Genomic DNA, 24,478 nt, shown 5'->3' with positions numbered 1-24,478 from the left:
CATTAACTGTCCTTTGTGAGTGTGGGAAGAAGGTTAGTTCTAGATGAGAGTTAGGAAGGATAAATTATATTTACACAAGTCTACCTTCAACTGCTTCTCTGCTTTCTCCTCGAGGAGGAATGAGGAGTGAAGTGAGGTGTCTCAATTCTGGACTGGGCTGGGTGTTACACAGAGCAGGCACTGAACCCCAGCTCGTTCTACCTCTCTCCATAAAGTGCAGTGATTATGGCTCTTGTGCCCATTGTTTGCTTGTAGTGCCTCTGGAAAATTATCTTCCAGCCTCCTCAGGAGGCCACAGCAAGGGAACAGGGGCCAGGAAAGGAGGAACCTGAGCCCTGCCACCACCACAATGTCTGTTCCTGCCTGGCCCTGGGCAGATGAGCTGTCTTACACAACATTTGGAGGAAATCTGGGAAATTTTGGCATCCTGCACATTGCCCTGCACATCGAGGGACAGGCACTGAGCCTCTGCAATGCTGGTTTTCAAAATACCAGGCACTCAAGCCTTTAATTTCTGCCAATTTATGTGTGGTGAGTTTGGGACCAGGAAAGGCAACTACAACATTAAAGCTTGGGAAAATTTTACTGAGACAAAAAGCAGCAGAAGCAGAGCTCTCGAAGGAAATGGTACAATAAAAAAAAATCAGAAATATTTTCATTACTGTGGTGTGGCAATTTTGAGGAAAGAAAATATATTGATAGTCCAAAATATACAGAAAGAAAAGCTGTGCAAAGCTGCACACGAGGTAAATTCATCGAGGAAGGTGGGAGAGGCAGTTCTTCCAAATGTGCTGAGAAGTCTTTCTGGCTAAATTGAATTTGGAGTGTGTCCCAGGTACAAAACAGCATTAGCCAGAGTGCTCCAGATGGAGATTATCCTGAGCCAACAGCTAACTGTATCAATGCTTTTCATTGACTTTGGTGCTGCAGAATGAAATGGCAGCAAAATGTCCAACATATGATTCCTTTTATTACTCCTGATGCCATAAGTGACACTTTCTTTGGACTATCACCATGTAGCAATTATTATTCACCACCATCAGTACTGTTTCCACCTGTCAAATCATGAGTCTCATTGATTAGTTTGGTATTTTAGCAATAAAGTAATCTCTTCTACCTGATTTAATCCATCCTCTCTTCTGTAGTTACTGCCTCACTTAGGAAAAAACTGAGCCAGCATGGAAATAGTTGAAGTTTTAAATCACAGTTAAAATTAAAATAGGAATTTCTAGAACTAAAGCCACCTCCAGTATGTATTATATTAATATAAATTCTTCAATATGACAGAAAAAAATTACCAGGGGAGAAATCCAAAATGAATAACAGCTTGATGTGCAAACATTGAAGAATATGGGCTGTATCAATGCACGTTGCTGTAAAGACTCCTGGATTTCTCACAACTCTCAAGTTTCTCTCAAAAATCCCAGTGCCATTTCACTTAGGATAATCCCAGGAGGCAGAGCTAGCAGGTAATTATTTTTGATAACTTTTTCTTTTCTACCCTCAAGCACTTCTGTATGTACACAGAATATATTTAACACTTCATTATGCAGCAAACGTTTACCTCACCTATAATTAGAAATAAGTAAGAAATACTGAACAGCCTTTATAGGAACTTTCCAAAACACACAGAAGGTGCTGTGGGGATTCTCAACCCCAGCTGGAAAAAATAAACGAAGAAAACTAGAACATACCATAGACAAGAAAAATCACATCCTGACTATCAACTTTTGTGTCTGTTCAAGCAGAGACAATTTTGGAATTACTCATAAATAAAGTTTGCATCCACCTTGGAAAAAGATCCCAGAAATCTGTGTGCTGAAAATGCTGACAAACCCCTCTCAGAGGTGTTGTCACTGGATGATGACACAATTAGGTCCCAGAGTAAGGTACAGCGTGTTGGTGGTGCAGCCTGTCAGTAATTCTGCAGTGATTTATGGTCTGCTACAGGAGAACACCAACAGGAGAAGCAGTGCCACACACCTTAAGAGAAGACATTTACCACTAAACCTTTAAAGGGAAACGTTATAATCAGGTTTTACAGATGACAGATTTTCAAAGATATTTTCAAAGATATTTATGTACCTATAAGTAAAAATAATTCTCTGCTATAATTCTAAAGGATGTAGGCAACTTGGTACCCCCTTTTTTTTAGCGACCACTTGAGTATCTATGAATTTAAAATGTCAAGAGTGATGCAGTATAAAAACAGCATAGATTTAAAAAGGTTCTGTCCTACTGAGGAGAGGCTGAGGGCACTTGGTTTGTTCAGATGGAGAAGTGGAGGCTGAGGTCAGACCTCAGGGGGAGTTGATGGGCAGCACAGGGGCAGCACAGGGGCAGCTCTGACCTCTGCCCTCTGTGCCCAGGGCCAGGACCCAGGGAATGGCTGGGGCTGTCCCAGGGCAGGGTCAGGCTGGAGATCAGGGAAAGGCTCTTCCCCAGAGGGTGTTTGGAACCCAGGCTCCCCAGGGAATGGGCACAGCCCCAAGGCTGCCAGAGCTCCAGGAGTGTTTGGACAATGCTCCCAGGGATGCACAGGGTGGGAGTGTTGGGGTGTCTGTGCAGGGACAGGGGTTGGGCTCCATGATCCTGTGGGTCCCTTCCCACTCAGGATATTCTGTGATTTAATTTCCAGTTGAAATGAGTGTTGGTGACCAAACCAGTGAACAGGTGTGTACAGCTGGAAAGTGTCCACTGAGCTCAAACTAACTCTCCACATCTTTACATGGCATTGTTGGGCAGCAGGCTCCAAACAAGATTTATGACATGTCAGGAGAATATAGCAGTAATAATGAACAACTGTAAACAAGAGGCTCTCAAGAAAGACAAAAATATTGTTTAAACACCTAATTATATTACCTTGTCTGCAAGACAAAATGCTAGAAAATAATGTAAAAATAACTTCAAGCAACCCTTACTACACTCCTTGTTCCTCTTCCTCCTTCCTGCTACAGATTTTTTCCTTGCACTAAATTCTGAAATGTGTTCTCACCTGCTGATTCAGATCCCTTCACACATCATTACATCACATCTGTTTAAGTGCTACATTGCTATACACATATATGTAACCCTCTGGTTGCCTGATACACCATTTAAATGAATGAGAGAAATAAAAAGGACCAAATCAATTTAAATTAATTTTATTTTAAAACAATCAGGTTATACATTGCTCACTCCACTGTGAAAACCAGCCTGTGGAAAGAACTGCCTCTTGAGCTGATACTTAAAAGAGCAGATGACAGCCAGCTAGGCAGAGAAAGACAGATGTGACAGATGTGACATATTGGAGGAAGACTTCCTAATAACACTCCTAATAAATGTGATACCACTCAGCATGCTACAGGAGCACATAGGGATGAAAGGTCCAGAGATAGCTTCCACTTTGATGGTATTTGTGCAAAGAAGAGATGCATTTTATAAAATATAAGGTCCTTTCTCCATTATCTTTTCTTTCATAGCAAATCGAAATTATATCCCTTCTGTGCCCATTGGAATGTGAAATGTTCTAAATCTTGATGCTTTTTGGGTAAGCCACAGGATATAACTCATTTTAGGACAGAACACTGCAATTCCAGGCACCACTAGGAACGGGTCCAGAGAAAGAAGATCAAACTCTGCTCCAGATTCTCACTTCAGATGCTTTTGTTTTGCCCAGTTAGACTCACATGAGCTTCACTTGGGCTTTTATCAAATAGACCAGTTGTGGTTTTGGTGACATAATTGTGCCACTTCTGATAAAAGTTTTTTGTCCAATGAAGTTTTGCTATATCAAAGGAAACTCCACTTAGTTAATAATTTCTTGATTTGGTTTAAATTTAGCATCAACCTATTTTTGAGTGTCAAGAAACAGAATCAATGAATGGACAGCAATTTAATTAAAAGTTCATCTGACTTTGGACAAAAAATTGTATCAGAAGAGGCAATTGGCAGAATTATGTCACCAAAATCACAATATATTTAATTCTCGTGAATTTTTTCAATTCAGTTCCAAGGCAGGTGCTGCCCTTTGCTTCCTTGCTTCTCTTCCTTTTTGCCTTTTAGATCTTTAGGTTTTTATATTGCTTTAATTCCAATAATTCCAATCACACTTCTGATCAAATGAACACTCTGTTCCCATAATTTAAGAATAAGCAGACCACAGGAAGGGTGGAGATAATTTACTAAATTTTAAATTGCTTTTCTTCTTTTGCCTCTCTTTGCCACCATACAAAATTATGTAAGCAGTGAAAACTTTGCCCTAAGCTCTGCAATGTGCAAGTAAAAATTTCAGAATAGTTACACCACAACTACAATTTTTGACCAGGAAGGAATTATTTTACTGGAAGTAAATATAATATAATTGCAATCTTGGAAATGTAATCTGAATTCTTAGAGTTATTTCAAAAATTAAAATATCTCATCAAAAATAGAAAAAGTAGGTGTCATATTAATAGAATTCCAGTTCTGTGAGTTTAATTTAAAAAAAAATACAACCTTTCCACAAAGTAAATGCACTGTATCTTGTACAAAAATACGACGTAATTGAAATGAATGTATTAAATTGGTTTTAACCACATTACACTTCATGAGTGGAATGAAAAATCTCATTCCTGCAAGGTCAGGAAGGGCAAACTCCATGGTGGCACTTTGCAAGCTATTTCAGACTTGAGTAAAATCATTAGTCCTGATTATTCACTAACAGGCCTGGGAAAACAAAATATAGGATGGACGTGGAAGTTGTGTCACTGTGAGCATTTACTAGCAGTTGCTTTTATATTTGTCTTATCAAATAATAAATTATTTCTCAAATTAAATTGCTCACACTCATCTGGGCTTTTGGCTGCTATTTGTTTATTCTTACATGAATAACTTATTCCTCTTCTTGCTACAGTTCCAAAATATTCATAATCTCAGAAAAGGGTTTTTTTTCCTTTGCCTTTGGTCAGGAATTATGATTGCATATTTGCAGACTACAAGCAGCAGACGACAAGAATGCACATTCTAGACAATACCCTGAAAAAAACCCAAAACCTTGGGAAAACCAGGCATAGAGAGGTGGAAATGACTTTAATTTTTTCAGATTATATACCTGTTGACATTTTCATCTACCACAGATCAGTGATTTTCACTCTGAAGATGAAGGTACCCGAATTTCCACCAGGATTTATGTTTTTATGCAGTGCAACCTTGTATTTCATAAGACTTTTACAGAACAACTGCACTCTTCCACAGACTCTGCAAACTGCATTCAAAGTATTACAACAGGTGTATGAAATTTACTCTTAGGATTTTTTTTTAATTCCTCAGTTAACCAGTTATGATGTCAGAGCTGTGGTTTGTGGTTGATTGATAAGTAAATGAAAAACTTCTGAAGTCACAGATTATAGAATCATAGAAAGGTTAAGGTTGGAAAAGACCTTTAAGATCATCAAGTACAACTTTCAGCCAGCACCACCAGCATGGTCACCACTAAACTGAGTCCCCAGGTGCCACATCTACACCTTTTTTAAACAAATCCAGGGATGGAGAGTCCACAACTGCCCTGGGAGTGAACACGATCTGGAAGTGTTCCAAAATCTTCCTAAAAAGTACAAAAACTGTCAATACAGATGTGCTCTATGCTGCTGTTGGCAAAGCTTTTCAATTATGCCTTGGCTGGCTTCAAAATCTCTTTTGCCTTGGGAAGGGATACTACCCCATTATTATGACCCCATTATTATGCCATGAAAAGAAATGCTTTCAGGGAAATTCAAGAAATGTAGTAGTAAGAAGAGTGAGGCCATTCCCTGCCCTGCCATTGTTATTGCATCTCATATGAAATCCTTATCTCTTTTTTTGCCTCAGAATTGGAATTATTTCCTCATTTCATCTACCATCCTGCACAAGACACTGTTCGTGCTCCCTGCTGCAGATTAAAGGAAAATTTGAACGGTCAAACATTTGCATATTCAACACCTGCCTAAGTGGGGATAGAAAGAGCTTGAATAATCCCTGTTTGCAAAAGTTACCAAGGGTGGGTGGGAAGGGGGTCATGCTGAGTTAGGGGTTGAAGGATGACAAGACCAGCCTGACTCATCCATCCCAAAATTCAACATTCTGGGGAAGAGAAATATTTCCTGAGATTCTGACAGAGGAACCCACAGGTGACAGTGCTGACAACTGACACAACCCAGCCTGGGGACAGCTGATATCTGTGCCAATAAAAGCCCAGCCCCACTTTTTAATCTTCTTACACCCTCCTTCTGGGAGTGTGTGGAGATTCCTCTCTGGAATGGGGACACCCTCAAGGTCACTCCTTGGAGGTGAGCAATGAGATTCGGTCACTGGGACGGGTGAATTACATCAATCTCTACTTAATAACTATTTTTCTAGCTTTGATATCACTGCTCCAATAAATAGTGAACTGTACTGGTAGTCAGAGCTGCCTGTAATGTAAGGTAAATAATTTTATTGAGATCACTTGGTCTAATAGTTATCATTACCTTCATCAATTTAAATTAATTATTTATTTTATATCTATACATATATTCGATTTTCCATCCTTAATCCTGTGGGACAAATCCATTTAAATTGGATTGGCTCTAGCCACACCCAGCAGGAATTCTGAAAGCCAGGAGATCATCTCTGAATCTATCATGTCTGTGATCCTTTATCACTGATGAATCAAATCTGTGGATGTCAATAGATGCTCAATTTCAAATTGCACAGGGAAGACTCTCCAGGTTAAAAGTGAAGCTGTGATGCACCACTGTTATGCAAAATCCATTGTTCAGAGAGAGATTTACCTGGTATTTGTTCCCTTAATTGAAATGCCTTGGCATAAATTCCAGCATAAGCCTCGAAGAGAGCTGGGTAATGACAATCTGTATCAGTTGCTCAAGGGGTGAAATGAATCATGAGTGTACACGTAGCCACTGGTGAGGATTTGTCACCAAGGCTTTGCAAACACGACCACGTTTCACTTCACTGAAACATTTCTTAGGGACAAGCAACACTTCCAAGACCTTTTTTCTTGGTCGTGGTGAAATGTCAGTGTGCCTTTCCCAAAGCATCAAGATGTCATTCTGAACACAAAACTTCAACCTCTGATTTGCTACAACTGGAGTCTAGCAATTCTGACACTGGAAAAAAATAAAGACTCAGAGAAGAGAGATATTTCAGTCCTCAGATCACCATCCTGCAGCCTCACGAATCCACTCAATCCCCAGGAGATTTTAAACTCCCTATAGTAGCACTTGAGCCAGGTTGGTCCTTTTTGCTGGACATATGGCCTGCTAGTAAAGAATTCTCTTTTTGACCTGCAAGTCCTGCTCAACTGCTCCAAGTGAGACATCAGGTGAGACCCCACCTGCAGAGCTGCCCCAGCCTTGGAGCCCAGCACAGGAAGGACCTGGAGCTGCTGGAGAGAGCCCAGAGGAGGCACCAGGATGAGCAGAGGGATGGAACAGCTCTGCTGGGAGGAAAGAATGGGAGAGTTGGGCTTGTTCAGTCAGGAGAGGAGAAGTTTTGGGGTGACCTCACTGTGGCCTTGCAGTGCCTGAAGGAGCTGCAGGAAATGTGGAGAGAAGCTGTTGACAAGGGATGGAGGGACAGGACACAGGGAATGGCTTCCCACTGACACAGGGCAGGGTCAGAGGGGATATTGTGAAGGAATTGCTCCCTGTGAGGGTGGGGAGGCCCTGGCACAGGGTGCCCAGAGAAGCTGTGGGTGTTCCTGGATTCCTGGCAGTGTCCAAGGCCAGGCTGGATGGGGCTTGGAGCAACCTGGGATAGTGGAAGGTGTCCCTGCCCATGGCAGGGGGTTAGAACTAAATGAGTCAGCTTGGTCCTTGCCAACCCAGGCCATTCTGTGATTCCATGGTTCTATTCCTGGAATAAGAGATGAGAAATTGGCTCTCTGAATGCTCCATTTAGTGATGTGTCCTTCGACTCCACTGCTGAACCCCCAGTTATGGCTTTAGTTGGATTCCACAGTATTTTTACAATAGACTAAACTTGTGGCAACAGCAAGTGCTTAAAGATACTCCAGCTATGAATAAGCATGGGATAATAAAAAATAATAGTATAATAGCACTAGAAATATAGAATACAGAATTTCTTAATGCATTCAGTTCTGTCTTTTAGAGTATCTTTCTTTAGCAATTTACTACATCTCACTGCCAAAGCTGCCCAGTTTTTCTTTTTTGTTTTATACAATTTTTATTAGTCCTGTGTCCATAAACTCTACTCCTAGACAGAAGGAGACATAGTAAAACTGTCATATTCAATTGAAATATCACACGGTGGTGTAGCCACCACTATAAATGAAAACAGAGCCAAAATGTTCCAGATTTGAAAAGGTCAAGTTAGCACAAGAACAGCTCGGGAACAAATATTGTATCAGTGGAACTGAAACAGCCATGGCTGTTTTGAAACACAAATTTAATCAAGAAAAGTTTAGGAATTAGTGTTATTAGCTCAGTAAAGGTATGGATATTTCAGTTATTGGGTTCAACAGCACATGCTCTGCTGGTGCCTTCTTGCTTTCCTGGCTGGGTTATGAAACAATGGAACAAAAACACAGTGCTTCCAAATTATCTTGTGGCTCCTCTTTATTTTTTTCCATTAAGATCCCTTTTCTGCACCCATTTCTGTCGTGGTTCAGACAGTTCATGACACTTCTTTGGAACCAGGGAAGCAGCATCACTGTGGCCACAAGGCTGAGTGCTAAAGCAGCTCTTCAAGTAACCTTTCTTCCAATGAACACTTGGATTCAAGGTCACGCCTCAGCTTAACATCAATTTATGAAAAGACCTTTGAAGAGATTTTTTTTTTCCTATTTCTAGGAAGAATTGTATTATGTACTTGACTAGAAAAGTCACTAAGCTTGACAGAGGCCTACCTGAATTTCTTGTATTACAGAAATATTGCCTACTGTATATTTTTTTCTGTCTTAGTCTCTCTCAAGTGCTGTTTTTAAAATTATTATTATTAATATTATTATTACTTTTATTTTGAAATTTCTCCCTCCTAATTCCATACTTTGAAATATGTAGGTGTCATGTAGGTTTTTCAAGATAGAAGTAATTTTAATATGAATCCTGCTGTATAAAGATGTGATGTTTAGATCTTCTTGGTGTTTAACTTACCTGAAAACATTTAAAGTGTTTTGTGCGTCTATTTTGATACTATAACAGAAATTAAAGAAGGAGCAATATCATTATTGTGAACCTCAGTTCATTTTAGTCCTTGGATATTCAGTGTTTTAGCAGATTGAATAGAATCATGTGAGCAAAAGAAGGTGTATTTGTTGAACAATAAATATATATGAACTGTCCTCTGAATTTTCCATTGTGTTTCAAAACATGAAGTGTATTTGCCAGGCTTTGAAAATCAATATTATGACAACATGACTTCTGTCTCATTTCATTTTCTCTTTCCCCACTCCCAAAAAGACATAAAGCAAACAAAAAATGTACAAAATCTGCTTCTGAGCTGTAATTGCGTTAAGAGATGAAGTTCTGTTTTAACATGGAAGGTAAAACATGGAATGAAAATTGCACCTAAATGAAAGTAGACTGTAATGGAAGAAATGCTGATTCCAGAGTTATTAAAAACTCTCAGTTCTTTCCAGGAGCTGTAGAAGACTTTCTCCAAGAATGGACATTAATACAGATTTTTGGATTTACACCACATCGTAAAGTAGTAACTCAAAATCCTCCAATCAGTCTGTTTCCAAAATGTTGTATTATGGCTGGACTGGCCTTTGGTGAAAGTGACAAATGGCCATTACCATGGCAGAGGAGAAAGCGAAATGAACTCTCTTATCTGTAGATGCAGTGAAGCATTGCAATGTAATCTGCACATTTCATTTTGAGGAGACAGCTTTATCTCAGCTCAACCACGTAAATTCCACTGGTGCCTGGCACATCCTCTGTTCTCTTTGTTCTCCATCACCAGTGTCATCACCATCACCTGGTGTCAAACCAGACAAAATCAGATTTTACTGGGGGCCTGCCTGAACAGAAAAAGAAAAGAGAACGATTTAAATATTTTGATAAAAGATAATGTCAGAAGTTCCGTTTAATGGCTTGAAATCAGTTGTTTTCATAAGACTTCATTTTCCTTCACTCACATGAAAGACTCACCCTAAAGACAGGGCAGGACTCACCTTACAGACTATGAAATGAGAGTATGAAATCCAAAATTTTGAATATCAATTGATCAGCTGTTGAAACATGACCACAAACATGTTCCATAACATAAGAATTATAGATATTTTACACCTAGATGCTTTTACCTTGATTTATTTTAGAAAATACCTCTTCTGACTTTTAACTATTCACATAACTTTCATATGACAGGGCTATTACAAGTTTGTGAATGTTCCCACTAAAATTCTAATGACAAAAACGGCAAATTACACAAAAGTGGTGATGGGAGTAGCCAGGGTGAGTTTTCCCAGGGTGACCAGACTCCCTGCCTTCCTCAAGGGAAGGGTGAGGGAGAGCAGTGGGTGTTGGTGACCTCAGCTTTAGGAAAGCCTCTGACAGGACCTCCCACCACACCATTATAAATCAACTTACCATGTGCCAGCAGATAAAAGCAACCCTCGGGTTGAAAGCTGACTGAATTATCAGGTGTTGAATAATTAGCCAAAATCTACTGGCATTTGACCCGTGGTTCCTTCTCGCCACATTGTCCAGATGTTGAAACAGCTGTAAAAGATAATGTGCCCACAATCATTAAGTGAACCAACCACCTTTCCCACACTTGAAAAGCTCAGTAAAAAATTGCATTTCCTTTCACTTTATTATCCAAGGCACAAATTTTTAAAATTTGCAGATGTGGGCATGTTATCCATCAAACAACAAAAAAAACTTTTAGATTTTGTTCTCTTTTTTTCTTTGTGCATTTTATCTTCCTTTCTTGCTGTTAAGTGCTTTTTGTGATCCAATGTCATCTTTCTTCATGCAACACTTTTCCCTCCTCTTATTTCTTCAGGTTTTTATTCCAGTTTATAAAATTATGGTTCTTTTGCCCTCATTTCCTCTCACAATTCCTAACACAATGAAAAGAAAAGGCCTGTATATTGCTTCATATTCATTTTGTTCACTTAGAATTGCAAATACAATTTCCCAGGCTCCCACAATATGTGGCTGCTACTGCCATGGGTTTCATGGTAACATTTCATGGAACATATTTGCTGTTTTCTACTGCTTATTTCGTTTTTTATGTCTGTTCATCTCTCATTCAGAGGAGCTGGAATCATCTTGAAAACGTTGAGGGTTTTTTTCTTGTGTACACCATGTGTCTTCTTTCCTCTTTTATATTAAATTATTTCTATTTTTACAATATACCAGTTTTATTAGTTTATTTAAAGATTTTGGCTGTTAGCCAGTCAATGAATTTTAGAAAGTGACATAGAAATGCTGAAGAGTTTCTGTTTGCTTTGTCACTGCACTCGTACAGAGTAGATCAAAGTCTTGAATTTATGTTCTTGCAGGCACAATTAATTCTCTGTCCTCAATATTAGGAGTCCTATTTTCTTCCTCTACAAATTTCCTGTTCTGGTAATCTACTATGTCCCTAATTCCCCAACTAAGGGTGATAATATCTGTATCCTCAGTTATATAAAACCCACAGGCCAAAAAGGCAAAGTGTCAAAAATAAATTGGAAAAAAAAAAATATTTGCTGCTTAGTAGCACTCAATCCATACACATATTATTTTCCTCTGCTCCTTCTTTTTGTTATCTCTGGTTTTATCTATTAGGTGCTTTTTTCCCCCCAGATTTTTAGTCTGTTGTGTTTATTTACTAAAAGCCCCTAAAATTATGCAGATTATATTCTGTCAATGCTTTTCAAAAGAGAGATAAAGTAGAGGCACCCAGGGTCTATAATGATAAAGGCAATAGAAGCAGCAATGTAGGAAACAAGATTTAGATGACTGATTTTGTTGGTAAGAAAAGCTGGGAAGATAATGCCTATTGAAGTGTATAAAGTAGAAGCCTCTGTGAGTCCCTCAGAGAGGGAAAAGAATGCTGGGATTGAATTAAAGCCTTTAGAGAAATTAAAATATATAATCACACAGACATGAAATAGAAGTGTAAGTTTTAATTTTAAGTAAGTAGAAATATTAAGTCACATGGAGATGAAGTAGAAGTGTAAGTCTTAGTTTTAATTAAGTAAGAATAAACTATAAGTGCCTTAAAAGAGTAAAAAGCCCTAAAGTCTAAAGTTCAATCAGCCTAAAGCCTAGTTAAAATTTCAGAAACTTAGCCCCAGACATAATGACAACATAGTAAGAATATTGTTTGCATTTCTAGATAGAACAGATAGAACTATTTATGTGAATAGGTAGAACTACACATGTAAATTATGTGTAAGAACTGATACTGCTTTTGCACTTTAGAATTAAGATTCTAATACGTGTAGAAAGAACGTTTTAGATTCGTGTTTTTAGCTCATTGGATGATTTGTGAATAAAACCTCCTGTATTGGGGTGAGAGAACACCAGCAACACCACTCAGAAGAAAGAGAAGAAATGCCAGGGAGCTGCTGCTGCTTCTACTTGGGACTCTGTGCCAGAAACCTCCAGCAGGGACTTTAATATTCTGAACTCTTTGCCTTCGAGACTGATGTACTTCTGCAATAAACAACTTTACAGCAACCAACAACTCCTCTTGTCTCTTTAAAGACCCAGACCTATGAATAACTTGACAAATGCCCTTCTATTAATAAAGCCAGCTAATTGTGAGCAAATAATATATTAGCAGAATCTGTATCAGCTTAGAGCTTTTTAGTCTATAAAAGGAAATAAATCAGGGATATTGCTGGGAACAATGAGAACACTTCCAAAGGGATTCACCATCATTGCCCAGGATCACAGAGCAGGGCTCAGGGGCAGTGTCCAGGATGCACCTGGGGCTGTGCCACCCCCTGTACACAGGATCATGGAATCACAAAGATTGGAAAAGACCTTTAGGATCATCAAGTCCAACACTACCATCAGCATGTTTACCACTAACCACATCCCCAAGTGCCACAGCCACAGGTGTTTTGAAGACTCTCAGGGTATGTGATTCCACCTCTGCCTTAGGAAGCCTGTTCCAGGGCTTTGCATCCTTTTCCTTGAAGAAATTTTTCCTAATATCCAGACTAAATCTCCCCTGGAGAGATTGAGGCTCTCTCCTTGTGTCCTGTCACTTGTTATCTGGGAGAAGAGACTGACCCCCCACATGGCTCCAACCTCAAATATCCTGGAAATAATATTTTTGTTTAAACCTTCAGTGCCAAATTAAAGATTTCTGTCTTTTTTTTTTTTTTTCTGTCCGCTAATTCATCAGGACACTATGGGAATCCTCATTTCATGTACGTGTGAAAAGATTGTTTACAGAGATGTCACAGTACTACAAATAGTAAAAAGAACTTTGACCTTTCATATAAATGGGAATAGAAATTTTTCAGAACTTTGCAGACAGTTCACAGCATTTCCAGTGCACAGATGAAACTTGATCTGCTTATGCTTCACCAGTAGAAAATAATTAGATATCAGCAGAAAAGCACTGAACTGTGGCTGTGTTTTTCAAGCAGGAGTGTCATTCATTCCCTCCCCTTCCTCATGTTGTATTTAAGCAGCTCTCCTTGGACACGGTTCATTGTATGAAAGTGAAGTTGTTTATAGGAAACTCAGACTCTCAGCCACTTTTGAGCAATACAGATTACAAACAATCACCTCATCCGGCTAATTTTTTTATAACCTCAGTCACTTACATTAATTAAATTGTCTGTATAATATTTGTGAAGTGTTTATGAGGAAAGAACCCCCTGACAGACTTTCAAGAAAGTTTGCAGTTGTTGCTTTTGTGCTGTTATGGCTGTTGAAGGATTTTAAAATACCTTGTCAATTGGAGTGTGAAATGTGCAGTTTTATTCTCTTTCACAGAAGTGAAGAGGTAAAAGAAAGATAAGGTTTAGGTGTGAAGACTCAACTTCTTTATTCTATAGAGATTTAGCCTAATCTTAAACAATAAAATTAAAAAAAAAAAATAGAAAGTTAACATATTTAGTAATGTACTTTAAAACACTTCTTATTCATACACTGTATTAGCAAGAATATGGTAAAGAGAAAGTGTGGATTGATATGGAAACATCTGAGAGCAGTAAAAAATACAAAAAAATTTGTTTTTTCAATCTCTAAATTCTACCTACTTAACGAGAGAGGAAAGTTTACTTTTTCTTTCTTTCTTTTTTTTTTTTTTTTTTTTTTTTTTTAATCAGGTCTCAATCTCAAATTGGTATTTTCCTGTTCATGGAACATGTCCTGTTTTGCAAGTTTAATAATTCAGAAAGAGCAGGTGTGGTTCATGTTCATGGAAAGATCATATGAAAGCTTGGAATCTAAAAGGTAAAAGGCCCCCTTTAAGACTGGATGTAAAAATGCTTTGGTGTCTTGCAAATGAATGGTACCAATTTGCTCTTCTAAATTGTAAAATGAAAGAAGTTCATATAGCATTTCCAATAAAAAGTGTTGGAAGGAGACTACTGATGTTCTCCCAGCTGGGTAAAGCAATAAATGATCCTGCAGTAAATCTTGCACATTTTCAAGAAGAAAAACTGAATCCTAAGTACTGTCTCCAGTAATAACCTACAGAGAATTCTCTCTCCTCTTTGTGTGTTCTGCAAACTTTCACAGGAAAGCTGCATTTATAACACAGGAAGTTCAGCCTTTGCAATAAGACTTTATGTAAGTGTTCCTGTGATTCTGTGGTTGCTCAGAAGCCAAAACTGGAAGAACCAAGTGGCTTTTCACTGTGCACTCTTTCTCTATCTGAACCAGATGTCAAGGGAAATTTAAAACATACTAATGAATGCTTTGGACTCAAGGCCCTTGGTATCTCAGTGTCCTTCATTGTCTTCATCAGCAATGAAATATTAATTTCTGACTTTGCACTGGCTGGAGCTACTGGAATCTGCTCCTGCAAGATGTCCTTACTCCATATCAAATCCGGGAGCCAGTGAACACTTTCTGAATTTCAGGTTTCATTGTGAGTCTTAATCATGCTGCTCCTTACTGGGTTACTCCTCTTGAGAGCAATACAGAAGATTTTGCTAAATTCATTTCTTTGTTTCTTAAGTTTATTTTTATGTTTTGTTTCTGTTTGTTTTAGGGATTTTTTTGCAAGTACACCCAGACACTCAAGTAGGATTTCAGTTGTCCTGCATTCCACACTTTTATCAGGACACTCGGATTGCAGGAGATGCTTTGAATTTGCTTTTCTTGACTAGATGATGATTCACACTAACCAGTTTCCCTCTTGATTTTCTGCCAGTTCTGGTAAAAATTATACAATAAATCAGTAGCTAGCAACAAATTATATTCATCACATAATTTGGGCAGTTTTGCTTACACTCTGCCTCCCAATCCATCTCCTGTGAAGCCACTTACGCCATTTCAGACTTGCCAACGGCTTCAAACACACATGGCAGTTTAAATAATCTGCCAGATAAATAATTCATTGTTTCTCCTCTGAACCAGCCCATATGTGACAGAGGTCTGAGGAACAGGACAGAGAACATTCAGTTTTGTCATTATTTAAACAAGATTTGCAAGTCTGTAAGACCATATGGAGCCTTAGACTTCCAAAAAAGTGGTGAGAGGGTTATTTTATCAGTGATGTACAAAATTTCATCTTTTATCCTGGAAAATACTGAGCTGTGAGAGCTTTTCAGCTGTAATTTTGCTTTTCAGATTTTCTTATCCCCAAACCATTGCCCCAGTAGTCATCCTGCAGCATATGCAGCATATGCAGAGAGCAGAATGTGTAGTTCTGGTTTATGAATTTACTTGGCATGGCTAAAGATGAACTGAAAACTTAATTATGTGTCTGTCCAAAAAAGATCTCATCAACTCTCCATGTGTTCTAGCATGACAAAAACCTTCACACTCACAAAGTCATTGGGATTTATTGGATTGTTTTCGAACATTACCTCAGTTTTAGCAATAATATTCCTTTCCATGCAGCTAGAGGAACAATTTCCTAGCTCTGAAAATGCTCGACTATCACTGGATTCTGTTTATTTTTGCCTCACAATACTGCATCAAATGGAGAATCAAACCAAGGATACAGAAGACTGAACCTCTGCTGTGTTCAATAGCAAAGCTGTTGCCACAAAATACATAGATTTATCCAGAGTCCTTTTCTCTTCTAGAATTTCAATTTTTTCAGTGATTACTGCAATTCCAATACATATAGATGTCGCTTTCCAAAATCATATTAAAAAAAAAAACCTCTAACCACAGTTTAGAACTAACTGTACTTTTTCATATTTTATTATGATGATGATTATTATTAATAATGATGATGAAACATTGTCTAAATTAAATTTTCCCTTTGGTTTAGTCATACCTCCTGTTTCCCCTCAGCAGCTTCAGGACGAATTGACAGCTGATATGATAAAAAGTAAAGAATCCAAACTGAGAGCACAAAACTACATGCCCTTGTATTTTACTTCAAAACAATTAAAGATAAATTGGAATGATTTATTCAGAATATCATAAATTTAATTGTAGTATAAATAGACTCCAAAATTTGTCCTCTATTTGCACTGCTTATGCAAAACACATTCAATCTCCATTTTTTTCTCACTGTAATTAAGGATGCTTTAAGATGAAAGAATATTGAGCCATCAATTTTAAGAGGACTACAGGCTTAAAACAGAACAGAGTTTTAAAAACAGTAGAAATTCCAAGTCAGCTTTAAAGTTTTTATTTCTTATTTTCTTTGATATAGAGCAGAAAGATTACTATCACATAAACTGACTTTTAGAAGGTTATGTTATGGAATAAAAGAAATACAGGATATTTCCTCAATATTAATGACTTGTGCATTGTAATTCAATCTGATTTAACTTTGTGTAGATACTACAGAAGTTTGAGTGAAACTATGAATTCAGTGAAATTCATTGTCAGTTATGTACTTGCTTGAAAATTGCTTAGGAATGAGGAATGCCCCCTTTTGCATGGGCAATTCCCACAGATATAGGTTATTCTCAAATATGATAATGGAATGCAGCCCCACAGAGATGTTCTCTTGTAGAGCCACAAACAGAAAATCAAAGCCAATGGATCCTGTACCAGAGAAGAGACATATGGACCTTCCTTTTAAACTTCATGTAGGATGCACAATCTTAAATTGCAAGAGACTGAAGAATGTGCTCATCACAATTTCTCCTAGAGAATAATCAATTTTTTTATTACTTTTTTCCATATCTCTGTGTCTAAAATAAGGTCACTCAGTACAACCATTCATACACAGGGAGGTCCTGCAAGAAGCCACTTAAAAAGCTGTTAACCAAGTACTGACATTGAAATTTAATATCTTATAGAAAACAGTTTGATTCTCCATTGGTGGGGTGAAGGAAGAGGGCACCAACCATGGAATCATGGAATGGTTTGGGTTGGAAGGGACCTTAAAGCCCATCTTGTTTCACCCCCTGCCATGGGCAGGGACACCTTCCACTGTCCCAGGCTGCTCCAAGCCCCATCCAGCCTGGCCTTGGACACTTCCAGGGATCCAGGGGCAGCCACAGCTTCTCTGGGCACCCTGTGCCAGGGCCTGCCCACCCTCACAGGGAACAATTCCTTCCCAAAATCCCATCTAACCCTGCCCTCTGGCAGTTTGAAGCCATTCCCCCTTACACTGTCACTCCAGGCCCTTGTAAACCATGTTTTCTGTAGGTTCCCTTCAGGCACCTGAAGACAACTCTTGGGTCACCTCAAAGTTTCTCCTCTCAAGGCTGAACAATCCCAACTCTCCCAGCCTTTCCTCCCAGCAGAGCTGCTCCATCCCTCTGCTCATCCTGGTGCCTCCTCTGGACTCTCCAACAGATCCACGTCCTTCCTGTGCTGGGGAACAGAGGGAAAATTCTTCCTTTAAGCTTCCACTCAGGCTAACTGATCACTAAACCATTACATCTGTAAAATGGAAACATTTCTGGATTTGAACAGGCGGTGGAGTAGTTGAAATATTTTGACAAAACAGTTCAAATAAATTCTCTCTGACTATTGATTTTTGCAGATAGAAACGGCAGATTCAAGGGTGTGCTGTCATTAGCCAGTTTGCAGGCTGGTTTTTAATAACCAGTTTCACAGAGGAATAGGAAATTTCCCCTTGTTTAATAGGTATTTGAGGCCCTTTCCCTTCCTCACATCCCAAATTAAGAAAAAAATAAAGTGATTAATTAATGAAGGTGAAAAAGACTTCCTGTCACTTTCTGTTTTCGCTGTCTCATAAGTTCGTCTCCATCAAGCCAGGGAAGATGAAAACTGGTTTTTCTCTTTTATAATATTTTGATTTACTTGTCTCAAAATATAGAATGTGGGGAAAGAGTTATGGGAAAATAATTAAGTAGAATTGAGTCCTTTTTGATGTTTTCAAGTTCATGAAGTGCTACTCCAAGTGATGGGCAATGATTTCAGACATTCATTTTAGAGCAGCTGTGGATGCTTTAATCAACAATGTCTTTGAAAGTCACAAGAGAAAAAGGGTATTTTGATGTAATGACCATGAATTTAGTTAGCAAGTTGTGTATTTATTTAGGAGGCCATTTTTCCATCCCATTTTTATTATCAGTGACAAATAATTCCTGTAGGAATGGCCCTGTGCAATCCAAACAGGATGTTACATTCCCACTGAGATGTAGGGTTTGGGGGATGTGGAGATGAGCACACAGTTGTGGGTGAACACAGGGTTAGATGCTCACCAAGCAGATTAGAAAGATGAATAAATACAGCAAGAAAAAATGAATTATACCTTGGGAGGGACTAAGAGAAGCTTTCAGGGGAGGGTATTTGGATACATCTATAACCAAAGAGAAACATGAATCATCCAAATTTTTGTGATGAGCAAAATATGTGTGAAGTTTCTTCCTCATACCCACAGCTCAGGATAGCTGTGGAATATTGCAGGAGCTATTCCTGGCATCCTAGTTTCTAGCAAACATAAAAAATGTAGTTATGGAAAAGATCAAGTTGTTGTTTCTGGTAGGTAGGGTAGGTGCAATTTCTTCTCTATGGTTCGTACTTCCAGTAATATTTGTTCATTTTTGCACAACCCAATGAGGGGAATAACAAAATAAATTAAATAAGCTGGTATGGAATGGTCTCTTGTTCTTGCCTGTACAGCAGCAGTACTGTGCTCCAGGTAAACTGGGAGCTGGAGGAAGAAAGGTACATTTAGGGTTTATGGCTGAACATGACATAACACATCCCCTCTGAATGACAGAAGTGAATCATGATGACCTGATATTTCTCTCATTGGCAGTAAATTGTTAAGAACACAGTAAAGGATTGGGGCATTCTTTATGAGTTGGAAAATAACTACAGGGAAGATATTTTTGTGCATTTCTGTTGCAGTTAACCTATATAAGGAGGTTGGCATGTTGCATCCCTCTGATTGTCATGACGACTATTGTCACATAAAGTGTACAAATAAAATGCATAAAATAAAACTCTCTAATTCAATTCTAATTCATGCTCCAAATGTGAAAGGAGATTTTTGTATTACAAAGCTGGTGTAAATCAGTTTTCTATCACTAACATCAATAGAGTTAGCTGCTTTTATCAAAGGCCATTAATGCCAGTTATAAAAAGACAACTTGGAAAAAAACCCTAAAATTCCTCATTAACAGTGTTTTAATTTTTAAAATATAATTACATAATTATAAAATAAGTGGGGTTTGTAGTGACCCCAGGAAGGTCCAACCAAGCTGCTGCAGCCAGAGCAAGCACAGACTGCTCAGCCCTGGGCTCAGGAGTTAACAACACTTCCAAGGACTGAGATCCCAGATATTAACTTGGATTAAGGAGGATCTTGTATCCACTAAACATTGCTTCCAAGGCACCATATAAGCTTCTCTAAGGATCACAAACAACACCTGACTTAGGTAGAACGCTCAGTTCATTTCTGATTGTTGCTGGAAAAATGCTGATTTAGTACATATTAAAAAAAAATACAGTGTTGGCCTAGAAATTGTGCATCTATGCGTTTTATGAATGTATTTTTGTTACAGATGGGTGATGTGATGGCTGGCCCTCACAATTAAGAGACTAATATTATGTTTATCTTAAGATAAGTTGTTTTAGACATATATTTATGTTATGATGTCTTCCCATAGTCCTCTATCCCATCCCCCTAGTAAAGCCTTGGGTATCAGGGCATTTGGAGGAGGACTGGCTTGCTACTAGGAGGTGTGGCAGAACAACTCCAATCAAGATATAAGAAAATAATATCCACCAATGGATGGCAGAGAAAGATTTACTGACAAGGCTTTGGGAAGGGCTAAGGGTAGGAAAGGCAGAGCATCTATTTTGTAAACAAGCATGTGGCTGCCAGCCACGGGGACTCCCAGTGCTGCTCTTTCTCCTTACTCAGTCTTTTGTTGTATTTTTTGTTAAGGCTTAATAAACCTTTGATATTCTAAAAGTGAGGGTCGTTTATCACAATTTGTCATTCAGCAAATACATTCTGTCCTTAGGCAGGTCAATATTTGAATTACTTTGGAATAAAGAGAGGTGCAGTTTGGTAGGGTTCTGTTTTCATTTGTTTGCTTGGGAGTTCTGAGGGTTTTTTTGTTTGTTTGTTTTCCTTTGTGTTTTGCAGGCCTTTTTTTTTCCCTACAGCCTAAATCAAAATCGTAGCTAATTCATGAAGTTTTCTCATTGAAAGACCGAGTCCAACAAACTGTGACAAAGGGAACAAAGACACCAGCTGTATATTCAGCAAACATGTACAGAGGACAGTGTTTGGAATCCCAGTTTTACCTGAAGCACCAGATATCAAATTAACATGACTGTTAATGCACTGTGTCAGTCAAAGTATCATTTCCTCATGGTGGAAAACAGTGAAAATCTGCTGGCTCCTTCAGAGGGTGCTTTAGGAAGCCAGATAACTTTGGGTTTATTTAACCACCTTCTAATACAGAAAAGAAAAATATTATGTTTTGGTGTGGCATGAGTGTATTGGGCATTTTATCTAAGCCATATGAGAGTTCTGGTCCAAGGGATCTTTGCACCTGGGCTTGCACCCTAAATACCTGAGCTGAATAACTGGAAAGGTTCGGATATCACAAGGTAAAACTGCTAAATAAAACAGTTTTTGAAAGGTTCAAAAATAGGAAAAAAATATGTTGACCTCCTTCCTTAATGCTGGACCTCTCCTTTGACCTCTTGGAGAAATGAGCTCTGTGCTCTTTAGCCCAGCCACTTCCAGCTGCAAGGAGCTGAGGAAAGGACGAGTGTCTGCTGTTCTCTCAGGTGAGAGCTCCTGACAGCCCTGAGCCCTGACAGTTTGAGCTGGGGTTTAGAGGCATTGCTGGGGACCTTACTAGAACCAGAACCATTTGTTTCTTGAGGCTGTTTTCGATTAAGAGGTAAAATAATGCTGTGTGCATTGTGTGCCTCCATATTTAGGAGCTCCACACTACAGAGATTTTCACTTTCTGCAAGCCCACTCCTCAGTAAGAAAATCAATATCCAAGGCAGATATTGGCTCCAAAGAAATAAGACCACCAAATGGCATCTCCTGGTTACTTCAGGAACAGTGTCAGGAGCACAACTGAGGCAGGTTTTGATTTTTGGAGCTTTCTGTGGCTTGAGCAGTTTTAAAGTAACAAATCAACCCCTGTTATTTATGGGCAGAACCAAATTACATCAAGTCTCCATAAATGTATGGCTTCCTGCCAGCTGGAATATTCTGTAACATGCCAGCTATCCCTGGGAAGGAAACACTATTAGCTTCTATTTTTTGTTCTATTGATTTTACAAACAACCTCCAGCAGATTTTTTTTTGTCTGTTTTAATATCATATGCAAGCTATCATTAAAAAGAAAAATCTCATTCAGATTTTTAGCCTGATAGCTCCTTATTTTTTGACATCTGTAATATCTTTGCCTGAAATAAACACGAGCAACTGTGCTTTTCACTTTAAATTGGAAATAATACTCAATTAGAACGGGCTTGTGGTAACTGGCTCAGTCTTAGCAAGAATATATTTCATGAAAAAGCACTTGTGTAAAAAGATGTACATAATTGCACAATATTATTATTATTATTATCATCATTATTATTATGATTACTACTACTACTACTACTACTAAATCTGGCTTCAAATTTGCATTTATGGTAAAACCCTAGTGTTCTAAATTAATTCTAAATCAAATCTGCTGCTGGTTAGGGTGTTCAAAAAAGTGAGGTTTTCACAGGAAAGCCCTGTAGAAGAATAGAAGAATGCAAGAAAGAAAAGTGGGGAAGAAAGCAAGACTCCAGTTTCTACTTCATAAAGCCCCAGTGTTTGCTCCTCTCCTGCCCCTCAGCTCTCATGTCAGTCCCAAATCCATAATAATGGAATTGTTACACTTGAGTTTGAGCCCCTTTGAGCCCAACACCTTCAAGGACTCTGGTTCATGGTGGGAACCTGAGATGTGTTTATGCCAAAGAGAAAGAGAAATGCACAGAAATTTTATGGATTTTTATGTCATTTTTTAATGTTTTCACATTTGTTTTCTTTTTCCAGCTAATTAGAAGGAAGAAGAATATTTGAAGGGGAAAAGCCTTTAACATATTCTTCAAAAGGTATTTTATCACAGAGAAACATTGCTTAGCTACTTTGAAAACTACACATTGTCAAGCTTTCCCAAAGTAGTCCAAAGTCGAAGAAAAACACAAATATCAGCAGATTTTTCCAAATTAACAGCTCTATGCTTTATACAAAAATGTATGTAAAAATTCTGAAAGGTGAGAAAAATCATATCAAAGCAGCATTCCCTTCCAAATCATGAAAAAATGTGCATTCTCAGGAGAAATAGCTCAAATAACTGAATTTCAATAAATATAATAATTGACATCAGCTCAAGAAAAGGGAGTTAAGAATGGGTATTCAATAATAATTCTTAATAAGTTTTACTGGTAATACCACTGCCAGTATATGTGTATATATATATAAAATTCTTATGTTATACCATTTTCTGTATTTGTCTCAGCCTTTACTAGATAGAAGATACACTGGAATTGCAAAACCTTATGTAAAATAAAGTAAAAGATCAGATTAGGTAGAAAACTGTGCTGGTTTAAGGACAAACTTCCAAATCAAAATTTATCCTTTCACTTCATTATTATATTCATATATAATACAGTACTTAAATTATATTTTTACATGCAGGAAGATAGGAAATATTTAATTTTTCTTATTTTGCAGCTAAATACTTGTATTAATCTGTATTAGTTACTGCAGATTCCTAAATGAGCAGTTTAGGATGATCAAAGCAGTCCATATGGCTGACCAGATCCTGCCATTAGCTTCACCAGAGCAGCTTTTGCTGAAGCACATGGAATTAGCTGAGATTTACACAAGTATAACAGAATCAATTAACTCAGACCTCAGTTTTCAGATAGCTAATTGGAGATATATATGCAGCAATAAAAAAATGTTAATTATTGTGGAATAATGTACTGCAGAGAAATGGTTTCTTCTTTCATTCATTATTTTTATTTCCTTAGAGATCATTCCCTGGACTTTCTTTACCTTAATTACAGCTTTTCAAGGCTGGAGCAGTCAGCTTTAAAATTTATGGTTATCTTTTCCAGTCTACTTATGTAGCATAATGTTACACATTGAAATTTAGGGAACTCTGCTCTCACTGAGGTTATTTCAGTTCCAGACACAAAATCTCCCTACAGTGGGGTTTGGCTTTGATGGGGTTTTTTTGCTCTTAAAGATATATCATCTCTATGGAAAAAAAAAACATTAAAAATGTGAAGAAGACTCTAGAAAAAAATCTTAAAAAAATCTATATGAATGGGATTATTCTTTAAGCTTTTTTACATAAATTGTAACAAAGTAGATATCACGTTCTTCCAAGATATTGTGAGATATTGAGTAAATAAGCTTGAAAGGATAATGTGAAGATACTGGTTTTCTTTAAAGTGTGTGTGTATATATATATATTTATATATATATATGTATATATAGTACACAAATAGCTCTGTTTAGAAACTCCTAAAACAGGCACTGGACTCTATTTTTCTGCAATTTACCCAGCAGCAGTCAGGCTTTGACAGGAGGGCAGAGCTCAGTGTGAGCAGTGATTCTGCTCTGACTCAGTACGGATCACACAAGGAAGTTAAAGCCCTTTGAGAAAAATAATTCCAGTGCAAATGAATTATTTCTCCAGTTCAGGAGGTCGCAGGTGATCTTTGATGTTGTGTTGGATGTCAGAGAATATCCAGAGTTGAAAGGGGCCCATGAGAATCATCGAGTCCAAATTCTGGCCCTGCATAGGACAGGATTTTAGGATCACAGGTCTTCAGAGGAATCCCAGCCTCCAAGGAGAGATCCTCATCCCCAGTTTCTGAAAAACAGTTCCCCTAAATTGGAAATAACCTGGGGCAGATGGAAAAGCCTGGCTTATCAAGAAATGTGGTGGCATTTTCACACATCTTTTTAAAGTGTTGTGTTC

Source organism: Sturnus vulgaris, chromosome 9 (assembly GCF_052056855.1).
Source record: "Sturnus vulgaris isolate bStuVul1 chromosome 9, bStuVul1.hap1, whole genome shotgun sequence".
NCBI classification, from domain to species: Eukaryota; Metazoa; Chordata; class Aves; order Passeriformes; family Sturnidae; genus Sturnus; species Sturnus vulgaris.
This window is presented reverse-complemented; position numbering follows the sequence as displayed.